The 17,389-nt window shown below is 34.3% G+C and overlaps 1 protein-coding gene across 9 annotated transcripts in view; it reads right to left on the bottom strand.

Annotated features, from left to right (window-relative positions):
• Positions 1 to 17,389, bottom strand: part of STAG1 (STAG1 cohesin complex component) — a 393,663-nt gene that overhangs the window by 323,816 nt on the left and 52,458 nt on the right. For 2 of the 9 annotated variants that reach the window (XM_072792611.1, XM_072792613.1), the window contains one exon: positions 15,633 to 15,809. The exons of the other annotated variants lie outside the window; for them this stretch is intronic. The gene's annotated coding sequence lies outside the window, so the exon portion shown is untranslated. The remainder of the gene's footprint in view (positions 1 to 15,632; positions 15,810 to 17,389) is intronic. 9 annotated transcript variants of the gene reach the window in all.

Raw genomic sequence — 17,389 nt, 5'->3', positions numbered from 1 at the left:
ACAGCCTACTATCTTCACAAATGCAGACAGGAAATAAATACTAAAAGTTAAACATATCTCTAGATATTTCTTTGATAGCATTAAGAAAAATGTAAAGATAAAATGAGAAACAGTTGAAAAACAAGACATAAAGATTTTAATGAGAAAGTAATATGCTGAAATAATGAGCAGATATAAATGTATATAAATGAGCTCACTGATTTAAGCACAGAACCAAAGAGATAAAAAATAAATAAATAATGTCCTCACCTGAGTGACTTACTTACAGGGTGCTAGAAGTTGAGTTGATGAAACATGGGCTGATTCACATAACCCATTCACCAATAAAACACTTTTCTACAGTTTCAATCAAATAAGTATTCAGAAACACTTCTCTATTTTTGTTGTTGTTGTTATTGCTTACCAAAGCACAGATTCCCTTGAACTATAATATAAGCTAGAGCTACTAGTATTATAGACAACATACTTGTGCCCAACTAAATAGAAATGTCATGAGAATTCAGGCTAGCCCACAAAAATAAAACCTACTAGCTAAAAATTATTGCTCCTGCTACAATGCTTTAGGTAAAGTGGAAACAGTATTTTAAATGGGTGTGTGTGTGCGTGTGTACACAAAGATATGTGTGCTTTGAAGTGACAAAAGATCTATAGTGAAAAGTGAGATTTTTACAATCACCGACCCCAGAGGCAAGTGGACCCACTGTGACCCAATTTTGTATCTTTCCAGATGTATCATACGCCTAAACAGGTGTATATGTATATATAAGATATACTTAAAACAATGCAATTCAGAGAAAGAAAAAGATTAATAAAATCTTGCTATTTTGTATTTTTGACATCCACACATATCCAATGGAAGTTCACAATGAAACTGAAATTACTAAAGCATTGTCATCATGATGTAAAATTAAAAACTAGAGAACTTGGAACAAGGTAAGCATTTAGCAAATGTACTAACCATTCCATTCCAATGCCCCACCCCACCCCCACCCCCACACACACACACGCACACTGCGCCCACACACCCACAAGCTAGTCACTAGAATATACAAAGAGAATTAGTATAGCAGGTAGGTAAACTTCAGATCTTGAAAGACACGTGTATTATTAGAAAATGCCACAGTAAAAAGGTGACCTAAACTGGCAGTTCAGATACTGAGAAAAACAATAGACTACACACAACATACCAGCATGGAATATTCAAGCTCATCAGTCCAGAAGAAAGAAAATGTAAGAACACATGACTCCCAAAATCAAAACAAAACTCCCAAAATCTACTCTTATCGTAGATAACCACTGTCATTACACTTTGAGCATTATCCTTATAGATGGTACACCCTGATGAAGAGATGGCTATTTTCTACTGAAGTGGAAAGTGGAATAAGGAAGATAAGATAGAGGGTGACCTTAAAGACAGAGGGTGAACCAGTTTATTCTTAAAACTTCTAAAAACAGCAAAATTAGATTTAGACTAGTTAAAGCTGCATAATTGCGTTGTCAGATATGGGGGGGATCTCAAGAGTTAGTAAAGTATCAAAGGATGAGACAATAAACAGATAATTGCAATAAATGCATTGTATTTACTTATTTTATCTATTTATTATTATAAATAACTGCAAATAATGCAAAAGTTAAGATGCAATAAAGCTAGTATTAGCCTTCAAACATACTAAATGACTGTGTTTGCTAGAGATTCTTAGTCATAACTAGTTTTTACCTTAAAATCTCTTCACCATGTGATAAAGTTGAGTATGTACCGAGCCCAGGATAAATATTGCCCTTCTTATTTTATATTTTATTTTGGAGAAGGAAAGGGGATACTAATTGTAATACAAATAGGAAATATAAGTGGCAACCTTGCCTATTTAAAAAGGCCCTATCTAGGGGGACTCAGGTGGCTCAGTCAGGTAAGCATCTGACTCTTAATTTTGGCTTAGGTCACTATCTCAGGGATATGAGATCAAGCCCCAAGACAGGATCTGCACAAGTGCAGAGTCTGCTTGAGATTTCTTTCTCCCTCTCTCTATGCCCCTCTCCCCACTTGACTGCATGCATGCTCTCTCTCTCTAAAAAATACATTAATCTTTAAAAGACAAAAAAAAGTAAAAAAAAAAAAAAAAAAAAGACAAAAAAAAGTCACATCTTGGGATAAGAGAGGGAGTTTCTAATATTAATAGAAAACAAAGATATAACTCTGGGCTGTGACATACAAGTGGGGAGGGGCACTATGAAAGACTTCTGGAATCAACTGGGTAAACATGAATATGGAATAAATGCTATAGTAAAAAATTACCGTAATTTTCCTTAGAGTAATAATGGTAATGTGGTCACATGGAGCCATTTTAGGTAATGTAGACAGATTATTTGTGGATATAAAAACTTATATCTACACAATGACTTATATAGAAGTTTTCATGAGAAGATTTATTCAAAAGAGCCCTAAACTGATAAGAACCTAAATGTCCAACAATAGGTGAATGAAGAAACAGACTAAGTATATCCATACAATGGAATGCTATACACCAGTAAAGAATGAATGCAACAACATGCATAACTCTTAAAAGACAATGTCTCACTGAAAGAAGCCAGAAGCAAAACAGTACACACGACATAATTCTATCTAAATGAAATTCTATTTAAAAATTCTGTCCCATAATAGTGAGAGAAAGCAGAACTGTGGTTGGCTGAAATAAGGACAGTGGTGGGGTAAAGGACTGGAAAGGAGCACGAGGAAACTTTCTGGAGTGCTAGAAATGTTTTTCATCTGACTGTGGTCATGGTGGTTCAAAAATGAATACATCTGTCAAAACTAAAATTATACCTGTACACCTGAAATTAATGTAACAATTCACCTCAAATACACTTTAAAAAAAAAAAACCTCTTAGAATCCACACATTGTACAAACACTATTTCTCTAGTGAAGTTGACTGTAAGAAGTATCAACAACAGAATCCCATTTATAACTACATTAGAAAGAATAAAATACCTAGGAATAAATTTAATAATTGGGTTACAAAACTTATAGAACTCATCGGCAAAATATAATCTGATTTAAAAATGGGCATAGGATCTGAGTAGACATTGTTCCAAAAAGACATACAGATAGTCAACTGACACATTAAAAAAAGGCTCAACATCAACAGATCATCAGAGAAATACAAATCAAAACCATAATGAGTTATACCACCCCATACCTGTTAGAACGGCTACCATCAAAAACACTAGAAGTAACAACTGTTGGCAAGGAAGGTTCTAAGAAAAGAGAACCCTTGTACACTGCTGGTAGGAATGTAAATTGGTGTAACCACTATGGAAAATAGTATCTTCAAAAGGCTAAAAGAACTACCATGGGATCCAGCAATTCCACTTCTGGGTATTTATCTGAAGGGAAAAAACACACTATCTCCAAGAGATATCTGCGTCCCCAAATTCATGCAGCACAGTTTACCATAGTCAAGACATAGAAACAACCTAAGTCTCCATCCATGGATGAAGAGATTACAAAAAAAAAAAAGTATCACTTACAGGGCACCTGGGTAGCTAGGTCCGTTAAATGCCTGCCTTCAGGTTCAGGTCATGAACCCAGGGCCTTGGGATCAAGCCCGGCATCAGGCTCCCTGCTCATTAGGGAGTCTGTCTCTCCCTCTCCATCTGCCTCTTTCTCCCTCTCCATCTGCCTCCTTCTCAGCTCATACTCTCTTGATCTCTCTCAAATAAATAAATAAAATCTTTAAAAAAAAAAATCACACACACACACAAACACGCTGTTCAGCCTTAAAAAAGAATGGAATTTTGCCATTTGTAACAACATAGATGGACCCTGAGGGCATTATGCTAAGTTATATAAGACAAAATGACAGATACTATATGATCTCACTTATATATGGAATCCTTGAAACAAAAGCAAAAGCAAAACCAACCAACCAAAAAAAAAAAACCCCACTGGATTCATAAACACAGAGAGTGGATTGGTGGTTGCCAGAGACAGGGGTAGGGGTAGGTAAAATAGGTGAAGGTAATCAAAAGGTACAAACTTCAAGTTATAAAATAATGAAGTCCTGGAGACATAATATACAGCTATGTATACAACTATAGTTAATACTACTATATTGCATACCTGAAAGTTGAGTGATTCTTAAAAGTTCTTATCAAAAAAAAAAAGGATGAATGTTAACTAGACTTACTTGTGATCATCTCACAATATATAGAAATATCAAATCTTATATTGTATACCTGAAACTAACATAATGTTATATGTTAATTATATTTCAATTTAAAAGAGGACACTTATTTTTTATTTCTTTTAAAGATTTTATTTATTTATTTGACAGAGAGAAAGAGAGAGATTGAGAGAGGGCAAAAGCCGGGGGGGGGGGGGGGAGCAGTAAAGGAGAGGGAGAAGAAGTAGGCTCTCCACTGAGCAATGAGCCCAATGCGGGCCTCTATCCAGGATTACGGAATCATGACCTGAGCTGAAGGCAGGCACCTAACCGACTTAGCTACCCAGGCACCCCAACACTAATTTTTTAAAAAGTATCTTGACTGGGGTGATTCCTGTTTCTGTAGGTGTACACTATGTCAAAACTTAATAAATTATACATTGTAAGTATGTACACTTTATGGTATGTCAATTCTGACTCAACAAAGTTGCTTAAAAAAAAAAAAAAGCTGAATGGAGTCTTGAATAATTAGTTCCCTCTTCCCTTTTCCATAAATAAATTGCTATAGACAACCCCTGAAAATGTAGAGAACTTTAAAAAAGAAAAAACTGAGTGAGCTGGGAAAAACCACTTACATATAAGACTATGAAACCAACAACAAATTCCTTTCCAACTGTGAAACATTAAATAACATTAGTCAAAATAAGTATCTAGACAGGAAAGCTCACTGTGTCAGGAAGTTTCTGACCTAAATCTTATTCTCCACCCTCTTTTCCCCAACCAACTTCCAACCACAAGTGACCATTTAACATGGTGGAGCCAATGAGAGATGAAGACTGTTTTGCAGTTCCTGGTACAGTTATTGTTGCTTCCTCTATAATCCAGCCCCTGGAGCCATAATAGCCATAGGCCAAAGTTTAATCACAGAAACATCTGTTCTGATATCACTGTACTAGTGAATCAATAAAAATTATGTAAGAAAAAGTCCTATTTTATCAAGCCAGTGCAGTCTAGTTTTCTGTTATCTAACACCAAATTCAACCCTAAAACCCTAACATACAATTACAGTCAATTTCTTTCTAAAAATTGAGATATAATTCACATACCATTAAATCCTTTTATACAATTCAGTAGTTTTTATTCAAAGTTGTAGAATCATCACCATTATCTAATTCCAGAATATTTTCATCATCCCAAATCACTAATCTACTAATATTTCAATCACTAATTTATTTTTTTGGCTCCCTGGGATTTACCTAAAGATTTCACATAACTGGTATTGTATTTTTTTTTCTTTTAATTGGTATTGTATTATATGAACTTCTGGATCTGGCTTCTTTAAGCATAATGCTTTGAAAATTCATCCATGTTACAGCACAAATCAATATTCATTCCTTTTTATGACTAAATAATATTTCATCATATGAATATACCATATATTGTATCCATTCACTAGCTGAAAGCTGGAGAAAAGAGCAATATACAAAATCAATAGGTTTTACATTGGAGAAACAACAATCATAGAAATTGAAGTGAGATTAAAATGTTCTCACTTGGGATCCCTGGGTGGCGCAGCGGTTTGGCGCCTGCCTTTGGCCCAGGGCGCGATCCTGGAGACCCGGGATCGAATCCCACGTCGGGCTCCCGGTGCATGGAGCCTGCTTCTCCCTCTGCCTGTGTCTCTGCCTCTCTCTCTTTCTCTCTCTGTGACTATCATAAATAAATAAAAATTTAAAAAATAAAAAAATAAAAAAATAAAATAAAATAAAATAAAATGTTCTCACTACAGGAGGGGTGGGAATCAAGATAACTGGGTGATGAACATTAAATTAAGGAGGGTACGTGATATAAGCACTGGGTATTATATAAGACTGATGAATTATTGCCCTATACCTCTGAAACCAATAATACATTATATGTTAATTAATTGAATTTAAATAAAAAAATTTTTAATGTTCTCACTACAACAGCCAACAAGACCTATATAAGGCTTTTAAATGACTAAATAATTTGATACTAATATACAGAAACAATACATTGCTTTTTTAAAGATTATTTATTTGAAAGAGAGCACAAATGAGAGAGGAAGAATCTCAAACTGAATCCATGCTGAGTGTGGAGCATGACTCAGGACTCGATCACAGGACCCTGAGATCACACCTGAGCCAAAATCAAGGGTCAGACGCTACTCAACTGTGCCACTCAGGCAGCACTATACATTCTTATTTAAAAAGCATAAACACTACATTTGTAAAGCACCATCGTAGAAATGTCAGTTACCCTCTATGATAGTAAATTTCATGTAATTCAAATTAGAATCCAAAGGGTTTTATGTTTTTAAGAAAGAAATTATCATATATATATATATATAAATAAACTAATGCTATAGACCAACCAAAGATAAAAAAGGGTAAGTTGAACCTACTTAAGAGTATCCAAACAGGTCATCAAAGAAAACAACTCAATACAGTATTGATACACAAACAATACTGCCAATAAAATACCAATTTAGAAAAATACCATAAAAATGAAAATTCTGAATAAAGTAAGGGAAATCAAATGAGTGAGAAATGAATGACTTACTGAATTTTTTTAAAAAGTGCTATAATCTTCTAGGAAAAAATCTGGATGAACTAATGTTATAAGACTTAAAAAATAAACTCAAGGGATACCTGGGTACTCAGCCGTTGAGCATCTGCCTTCCCCGATATGGGGATCAAGTCCTACATCAGGTTCCCTGTGAGGAGCCTGCTTCTCCCTCTGCCTGTGTTGCATCTCTGCCTCTCTGTGTGTGTCTCTAATTAATAAATAAATAAAATCTTTAAAAATACCAATAAAATAGGGATCCCTGGGTGGCGCAGCGGTTTAGCGCCTGCCTTTGGCCCAGGGCGCAATCCTGGAGACCTGGGATCGAATCCCACGTCAGGCTCCCGGTGCATGGAGCCTGCTTCTCCCTCTGCCTATGTCTCTGCCTCTCTCTCTCTCTCTCTCTCTCTCTCTGTGTGTGACTATCATAAATAAATAAAAATTTTAAAAAAATACCAATAAAATAAAATAAATTCATGATGAACACAAATTGTAAAGAAAAGACAAGAAAAATTTGTCAGAAAAGATAGGCAACATCTTATTCACAACTCAAAATAAAGTATAAAGGAATTCATATAAATTAAAAGCTTTTGTACCTGGGGAAAAATAAAAGCATTTGCAACAAAGGTAATGGGTATCAATGTTTTAACACACAGTGAGCTCCTACAATTTGAAAAAGACAAACAACAGAATTTGGGCAAAGGATATGAAAAGAATGACTCACAAAAGAACATACACAAATGTCCACAAACAAGAAAAGAGGCTCAAAATCATTAATACTCAGGAAAATTCAGATTAAGAATTTAACATTATACCTATTAGACTAGCAAATGTTTTAAAAACTATCACCCAATTTCTGGCAGAGAAACACAGAAAAAAGTATTCTCACACTACTACTACTAGAAAATTTTTGTGAAAGCTATTGGGCAACACCTACCTTCAACCCAGCAATTCTACTTCTGCAAATCTACCCCACAGAAACATAAGCACCTGAAATTAAGAACATATTCAAATATGCAACCTCGTTTAAAATACCAAAGACCTGGAAATTATACTCCCATAAATGTGGGAATAATTAAATAAATGTTATATAACACACCATGAAGCAATCATTATGGAATGCTAAAACTCATAAACTAGAGTTATACATTAGACAGACAGCAGAATTATGCCTCCAATAGGGGATTTCTCTGAGGCATTAATGAAAACAAAATTGCAGACAAGTATGTATAATGATCTCATTTTTTTAAACTCATCATGCCAATAAGCCGATATATGTAATTGGGAATACAATTATTTGTATAAGATTATATGAACAGAGAGGAAATATATGGTGCAATATAGAATACTATACTATTTACCAGATTTAGTTTGAGGTGGGGGTAGATCTGATGCAGTAGGAAGCCAAAGTTGAGAATCAGCCAAAAAGAATGGCACAGGGGATAAATTCTCATTTATGTCTTTCTGTATAATTATAAACTCATATTTTTTCATCTTAAACAGGTACATCAAGGTATAAATTTTGCCAAATATAAAAATGAAAGAAATATACTTACATGTAATCTTTTAAAAACACTAAACATTGGTTGTTGTAGCACTCACAAAAAAATTTTGTGTTAATACATAAATATGAAAAATGAATACGAATTATCAACTGAATTATATTGTGGAAAAGCTTTTAAAATTCTGATATCTTAAACTAAAATTATATTAAGAATTATTATTTAAGATTTTATTTAATTCATAATTGGGCAAAGAGACACAGACAGAGAGGCAGAGATATAGGCAGCGGAAGAATTCATGATGAATTCTGCTCTCTGCTTGATACAGGACTTGATCCCAAGACCCCGGGATCACGCCCTGAGCCAAATGCAGATGCTCAACCGCTGCCCACCCAGGTGCCCCTAATCTAAGAATTATAGTTCAGAATGTTATGACAACTTATCTATGCCCAGTTGCAGAATGTGCATCTTTCATACTAGAACTGAAGACTGTATCAAAGTCACCAAGAATTAATTGTATGACTTAAACTAGCATACGTGAAATTAATCCCTGCTGTTCATAGGTGAAATTAAGCCCTTCGTTTATATTATGGATCTGCCTATAACTTTAGGGGAACAATAAACACTCTTAACTCAGGCATAATCCAAGTAAGGCAGTATATAAGCATGAGGTGATAAATAAGAAATACCATGGAATACAAATTCTCCATTTAAAAAAAATGACCATAACCCCTGGCATTTACTAAGACTGGATTATATAAACAAAAATAATTTCATGTTTCAAGACATGGGATGCCTGGGTGGCTCAGTGGTTGATGCCTTTGGCTCAGGGAATGATCCCAGGATCCCAGGATCCCAGGATCGAGTTCCACATTGGGCTTCCTGCATGGAGCCTGCTTCTCCCACTGCCTATGTCTGTGCCTCTCTCTCTGTGTCTCTCATGAATAAATAAATAAAATCTTTTTTATAAAACAAAATAAAATAAAATGTTTCAAGACTCAACTAAACACTAGCAAATTAAACTTAGGAGCATATTAAAAGAACTGCACACCATAATGAAATAGGAATTATTCCTAAAAGTAAAGATGGCTCAACATCTGAAAATCAATGTAATGCACCACAATAAGAGAATGTCATCTCTACACCCAACATAGGGCTTGAACTCACAACCTGAGATCAAGAGTCACATGCTCTACTGAGTCAGCCATGTGCCCCTCCTACACTCCCAGGATGAAAGGAAAGAATTATATGACCATACAAACCGATGGAGTTAAAGAATTTTTAAAAATTCAACACCCTTTCATATTAAAAACACTCAACAGAAGAAGAAAAACAAAAGGAAAACACTCAACAATAAGGAATAGGAGGAACTACATTAACATAAAAAGACCATATATGAAAAACCCATAGCTAACATCACACTCAATAATGAAAGGCTAAAAATTTATCTAAAATCTGGAAGGTGTTAAGGATGCCTACTTTCATCACTTCTATTTAACACAGTACTAGAAGTTCTAAGTAGCTGAAGCCACAGCAATTAGGCAAGAAAAAGAAATAAATGGCATCCAAATTGGATAAGAATTAAAACTGTTTGTAGATGACATATTATATGTGGAAAATCCTAAAGATCCTACAAAAAAATTTTTACCACTAATAAAAAAAATTAGTAAAGTTGTATGATACAATATCAGTACAGAAATAGCAGCTGTGTTTCTATACACTAAATGTGAATAATTTGAAATTAAACTAAGACAACAATTTCATTAACATCAAAAAGAATACTTAACAATAAATGTAATAAAGGAAGCAAAAGCCTTGTACACTAAAAACTACAAAATGCTGCCAAATGAAATTAAAGGTGGTATAAATTATCCAGCAATTCTACTTTTGAGTATATATCCAAAAGAACTAAGAACAGCGTTACAAAGAGGGATCTGTACACCCAAATTCAGAGCAGCGTTATTCACAATAGCAAAATGCAGAAGCAACACAAATGGATGGATGAATGGATAATGATGTGGTATACACATCAGTGGAATAGTATTCACTCTTAAAAATGAATGAAATACACATGCTACAACATAGACAAACTTTGAGGACATCATGCTAGGTAAAATAAATCAATCTCAAAAATATAAATATTCACAGGATTCTACTTATATAACCTAGGCTGGTTAAATTCATAGAGGCAGAAAGGATGGTGGCTGCCAGTGGCTGCCAATGGCTGCAGGGAGGGGAAAAAAATAATTGTTTAATAGGTATCTAAGTTTCAGTTTTACAACATGAAAAGAATTGAGATTGGTTGTACAAGAATGTAGATTTCAGTAGTGTTTCGTATTTTCACATTTCAAAATTAACATGATAAATTCTTTGTTATATGTATTTTAATACAATTAAAGAAAAAACAAGTCTACAGCTAAACTCACACTTAATGGTGAGAAACCAGAAGTTCTCCTGCTAAAATCAGGACAAGGCAGGGATGTCCCTTCTCGTCACTCTTTCTCAACACTGTACTAGAAGTCCTGGTTAATGCAATAAGACCAAAAAAAGGAAATTAAAGGCACATAGAATGGGAAAAATAAAACAAATGTCTTTAACTGCAGATGTCAGGACTGTCTGTATAGAAAACCTGAAAGAATAGGAAAACTCCTAAACTAACAAACAATTACAGCAAGGTTGCAAGAAATAAGGTTAATGTTCAAAAGCCAATCATTTTCCCATATGTCAGTAATGAACAAGTGAAATATAAAATTAAAACACAATACCATCTACATTAGTACCCAGGAAAAAAAAAAGACAGATTTAGGTATAAATCTCAAAAACTTTAGATAAGATCTACGTAAGGAAAACTGTAAGACTCTGATGAAAGAACTCCAAGAACCAAATAAATGAAAAGATAATTCCATGTTTGTGAATAGGAAAACTCAATATTGTCATGATGTTAGCTCTTCTCAACTTAATCTATAAATTCAACACAATCTCAACCAAAATCACAGCAAGTAATCTGGCAAGTATACCACAAACATTCCAAATTTTCCATGGGGAGGCAAAAGACCCTGAATAGCCAACATAACATTTAAAAAGAATAAACTCAGGAAAATGACACTACCAACCTTTAATTAAGATGATATAAATCTACAGTAATCAAGATACTATTTATTGGCAAAAGAACAGTAAACTAGATTAATAAAACAGTATACAGACCCCAGAAAAAGACCAACAAATACAGTCAACCAACCTTTGACAAGAGTAAAGGTTATACAATACAAATGGAGAAAACGAAGCTTGTCAACATTTGGTGCAAGAACAAATTAAAGTACAATTCAGGAAAGAAAACTGATAAATTTGACAACGTTAAATTTAAAACTTCTGCTTTGCATAAGACAGTGTCAAGAGAATAAGCAAAGCCAAAACTGGTAGAAAATATTTGCAAACAAATATCTGATATAGGACTGTATCTAAAATATACAAAGATTTCCTAAAACTCAACAGAAAAATAAACAATCCAATTAAAAATTGTGCAAAAGATCTGATCAGACAGCTCATAAAAGATACAAAGGTGGCATATAAGCATACAAAAAGATACTCAACATCACATAAAACAAGATACTAACACATTTATTAGAATAGCCAAAATATAGAACACTGACAATATCAAATGCTGATGAGAATGTAGAACTATAGGAACTCTCTTACACTGCTGGCAGGAATGCAAAATGGTACAGGCACCTGGAAGACAATTTGGCAGTTTCTTACAAAACTATACATACTCTTACCATACAATCCAGCAACTGAAAGTTATCCGAATGAACTGAAAACTTATGTTCACATAAAAACCTACACATGGATGTTTATAGCAGCTTTATTCATAACTGCTACAACTTGTAAGTAACCACCATGTCCTCAGCAAGTGAATACATAAAGGTATTATTCAACAGTAAAAAGAAATGAGTTATCAAGTCATGAAAAGATATGGAGGAAATTTAAATGCACATTACTGAGAGGAAAAAAGCCAACTGAAAACACTACATACTGTAATTCCAACTACATGGCATCTGGTAAAGACAAAACTATAGAGAACATTAAAAATATCAGTGGTTGTCAAGGGTTAAAGAAGGAGAAGAGATGAATAGGCTAAAGCACAGATTTTTAGGGCAGTGAAACTGTTGTTGTATGTGTATGACACTATAATAGTGGATTCATACCATTATACTTTTGTCAAAACTCACTAAGTACAAGAGCAAGAATGAACTAGGATTCATCCTAATGTAAACTATGGACTTTGGGTGAAAATGACATGTCGGCATAGGTTCACTGAATAGAAACAATGAACCACTGTTGCTAAGGACAAAGCTGTGTATGCATGAGGGAAGAAGGGGTTATATGTGATCTCTGCACTTTCAGCTCAATTTTGCTGTGAATCTAAATTGCTGTGAAAGGGAGGGAGGGAGGATGGACTGATAAACACAACATGAATGAATCTCAAATGCATTATACTTACTAAAAGAAGCCAAAATGAAAAGATTACATATTAGCTGATTCCATTTTTATGACATTCTGGAAGAAGCAGAACTACAAAGTGAGAAAAGACATCAGGGATTGTCAGGAACTTAGTTTGGAAAAGGAGCTGACCACACAGGGACATGACAGAAGTGTTAGGACTCCTACACTGTGATTCTGGTTGATGGTTACACAAACGTTCCATATGTCAAAACTCATGAAAGAGTAAATTTTACTGTTACCTCAATAAACCTGACAGAAACACTTGTTTTCTTTAACATCTCTGAGGATATTCTTTTTGCTAAGTTATTATTTATAGTATTGGGGATTTTTCAGTATAAATGAACTCTAAAGATTTTAGCCTTATGAATATAATGAATATAGTAATATTCTTCTTGCTTTAAAAATTAAGATTCAGAGTTTACCACACTTAACAGTTTTTACTTTGAAATCTATTACATTTTCTATATTCCTTATGGACTTGTTTTTTTAATATTACATAGTCTCCAAATTAAACAGGTGGTTTACATCCTCAGAGTACAGTTCTCAAAGTGTGGCCTCAGGATTAGTAACAACATCATCTGCCAATTTATTAGAACTACAAAATTCTCAGGCTCCAACCCTGACCTACTAAATTACAAACTCTCCATTTGGAGCCCAAAAATCTCCATTTTAAGAAGTTCTCCGGGTAATTTTAATACAGTTTAAAACAGTACCCACAACCCAGACCAATTAAATAAATTCTCTTGGGGTGGGATTCAGCCATCAGTATTTTTTAAACTCTCCAGATAATTCCAGTGTATAACCAAGATTGATTTTTATTCAGTAAGTCTTAGATAAGCATCAGAGATTTTTAACAAGCAGCTGTTGTTTCTAATGGCAGTTACCTAAGGACCTCTGGTTTAGAAAATAAGCATCCAATCACAAATACTGACAACCACCTATGACTGTGATAAACTTCATTTACATGAACTCTTTGAAATTAAACACAACCCAGACACTTTAAAATGTGGAGTTATGCAACTAAGAGGAATAGAAATGAAGGGACCAAAACTTCCTCAGTTTGACTGCATTCCCTGGATGTGTATCTTGTTTAACAGAAGAGTTATAGCATATATTTATAGAAACTGAACTATATATGAAATGTTTAAATAAACATGGGGTAAATTTAGTGCAAGTAAGATATCTGCAGTCATATATCTTTTATGATATACACATAACTATAGAAATAATCACTAGACATTTAGCACTAATACAAGTCTTGTTTGTTTCAATTTTTTTAAAAACATTTGAATTATAAATGATCATTGAGCCAAATGTCAACTTTTGCTATAAACAGCTTATCTTGGCATTACTCTTTGCAAACCTTAGAAACTAAGATAAATTTTTATTTGAAATTTTAATATTATAAGAGTCCACTTTTAAATCTTTTTTTAAAGAGAGAAGATGGGAAGGGCAGAGGGAAAGAGGGAGTCTTAAACAGGCTCCACACACTATGCAGAGTCTGATGTGGGACTCAATCTCACGACCCTGAGGTCATGACCTGAGCCAACAAGCCACTGAACTGAATGAGCCTCCCAGGTGCCCCTAAACTTTTTTTTTCTTTTTTCTACTTCCCTCTGGCTTTCCATTTTATGACCTTTAGAAGTGGACTATGTATGTATATATAACAAGCATCTTTACATATGTATCACTTGATAGCTTACAAATCACTTTCAGATACATTCTCTTAGCCCTATTAATACTCATCATTAATCAATTTAGAGAACAGGAAACTAAACGAGCTACATGATTTGCTCAAAAATCAAATAAGCAACAAAGTCGAGGTTTAAGCCTAAACTCTCCTACCTCTCAATGCAATTTTATTAGATTAATTCCTAAAGACCAGTGATTGAGCCCTTACTTTAAGACTTATTCCTGGAATAGGGGATCCCTGGGTGGCTCAGCGGTTTGGCGCCTGCCTTCGGCCCAGGGCGTGATCCTGGAGACCCGGGATCGAGTCCCACATCGGGCTCCCTGCATGGAGCCTGCTTCTCCCTCTGTCTGTGTCTCTGCCTCTCTCTGTGTGTGTCTTTCATGAATAAATAAATAAAATTCTTTAAAAAAAAAAAAAAAAGACTTATTCCTGGAATAATAGTTGCAAAGTAATTCTTAAGGTAAACCCCTACTTCCTGAAGATACAATTTTCTCTTCTTGGAATACGTATATCATAAAATAGTAAATAACTCTGTGGAAAATACACTTTCCTCTTGTTATTGTAACCTACATAAAGCTTGGGAAATCACTACTTCAGGAAATATAGTCTTCTACAGAACTGGGGTTCTTTGTAAAAATCTGTTGGGACGCCTGGGTGGCTCAATGGTTGAGCGTCTGTCTGCCTTTGGCTCAAGGCGTGATCCCGGAGTCCTGGGATCAAGTCCCACATAGGACTCCCTGCAGGGAGTCTGCTTGTCCCTCTACCTGTGTCTCTGCTCTTTCTGTGTCTCTCATGAATAAATAAATAAAATCTTTAAAATAAATTAAAAATAAATAAATAAAAATCTGTTGTGAGGGATCATTTTAGAAGGTTTAAGAATAATAAATGCTAGCAAATATGTTGGTCCCATGGAGACTCAGGTAAAAAAAAAAATCTTCATTCCTAAGCTTCTGTATTTAACAATTTAATTATATGGGCTTTATTTAAGAATCAAGAAACTGTTTCCTATTTTGTTCACTTTAACATCTGAACAGAAGTGAACTACCTATTTTAGAAAATACTTTTGTGTACTTGTGCTTACAGTTTCCACAGCCTCTAGATTTGCTTATCAGTTGTCTTACTACAGAGATCAAACCACATAATTGCTCCTATTTAGAAAATTAGTCAATTGCATTTTCTCATCATACCTTGACTATATTGGTCTGATGCTCTTCAGTGTTTTTCAGTGTCCTTCATAACTATGTTCACATCCAACAAGACAAGAACTTTAATTCCTAAATGCTGTTGACTTGCCTCGTGACCATTTCCAAAATGCCATTTAGCCTTTCCTAATTTTATGAGTTTGCCATTTTTCACCCTATTTCCTGTGGCAGACAAAAAGTAGAAAGAAGGATATAAAAAGTTTTGTAAATCTGAACAAAGTTCACCAAACTTACTAAGTATACTAAATTAAATAAATATATCAGAATAGTTTTAGACCGAGCATGCTAAGTGTGGGCCATCTTTCACAGACCTAGGAATCAACAGATATCAAGTCTATCCCAACAATAGGAGACTTACTAAAAGATGAGCCATGGGATGAATTAAATCTTTGGCGTTGGAAGAGGTAGTTTATATAGGAGTTTCTTAAGTAACTCATTACTTAGTTTCAAAGTAGGTACCAAGTGGCAATTCAATTCAGTACCCATATTTTCTGTTAAGTCTATTCCTATACATAGGAGCAATTTTTTCTTCTTCAGTTAGCTTTCATTTAAAATAACCTACGATGCCCTGAATATATTTTGTTAATTAAGATCATTATGATGATTTCTTTCACTTTCACAAGATACAGGATTTTTATTATGAAAAGTCCCCATCATGGTTTACATCCATACTTTCACTGATAATATAAGCTATAATTTTCCTGAATAAAAAGATAAACGAAAATTTCCCAACATCTTCAGAAAAAGATAAAAGCTACCTTTCAAGCATTAAATCTGCACACACATACAAGAGTGGAGTTTAAAATACAAAAAAAAGGGGTTCCCTGGGTGGCTCAGCGGTTTAGCGTCTGCCTTTGGCCCAGGGCGCGATCCTGGAGTCCCGGGATCAAGTCCCACGTCGGGCTCCCGGCATGGAGCCTGCTTCTCCCTCCTCCTGTCTCTGCCTCTGCCTCTCTCTGTCTCTGTCTCTCTCTCTCTATCATAAATAAATAAATATATATATATATATAAATAAATTTTTAAAAAAATAAAATACAAAAAAAAAAAAGGAGGAGGAAAGTAAAAAATCTAGGCAGAGTGTTCAAAGAAGAATGGTGTGAGAAGTATCTAGAACTCATGATTTTAAGTGGTAACAGCTGCAGTTCATGCCAAAACTGGCTTTCTAATGGTCACACAGTACCAGTTTTCTGTGAGCTAAACAATTTTATCATTGCACAACTACTTGATATTTTAAGGTCAACATGTCAAATTACATTCACAAGTTCTACTTTTGTCTTCAAAGGTTACAAAGCTCTCTTTTTTATTTCTTCAACATTTTATGTCAGAGTAAACTTATCCTTGAATTTGATTAAACTAATAAAGGAAGGTAACTGTCAACTGCAAAGAAAAGAAAGTTATGAGTGTCACTTAAAATACACTTAAAGTCTATTAAATAACTGGTATTTTCTTTTAAACAATGAGCTTTAGGAAGCTTTACAAATGGTTAAGTATGATGAAATATTTACAAATGGTCAAGTGTGACAAAACAGTAATATACTATTTTTTATCCATCAGATAAATTAAAGATTCATAATAGTGTTGGCAACACTCAAACTAAAGGTGGGAATATAAATTACAATCTTTTATGAGAGCATATTTGGCAGATCTAGGATTTTGACAGGAATATACTTGAGCAACACAAATCTACACCATAACTGTATATTGAAGGAATAGAAACTAGAAATAAACTAAATCTCCATGCT

The sequence above is a fragment of the Canis lupus genome, chromosome 22 (genome assembly GCF_048164855.1).
Source record: "Canis lupus baileyi chromosome 22, mCanLup2.hap1, whole genome shotgun sequence".
NCBI lineage: Eukaryota > Metazoa > Chordata > Mammalia > Carnivora > Canidae > Canis > Canis lupus.
The sequence above is the reverse complement of the archived record's forward strand: the minus strand, read 5'-3'. Positions and strand labels throughout refer to the sequence as shown.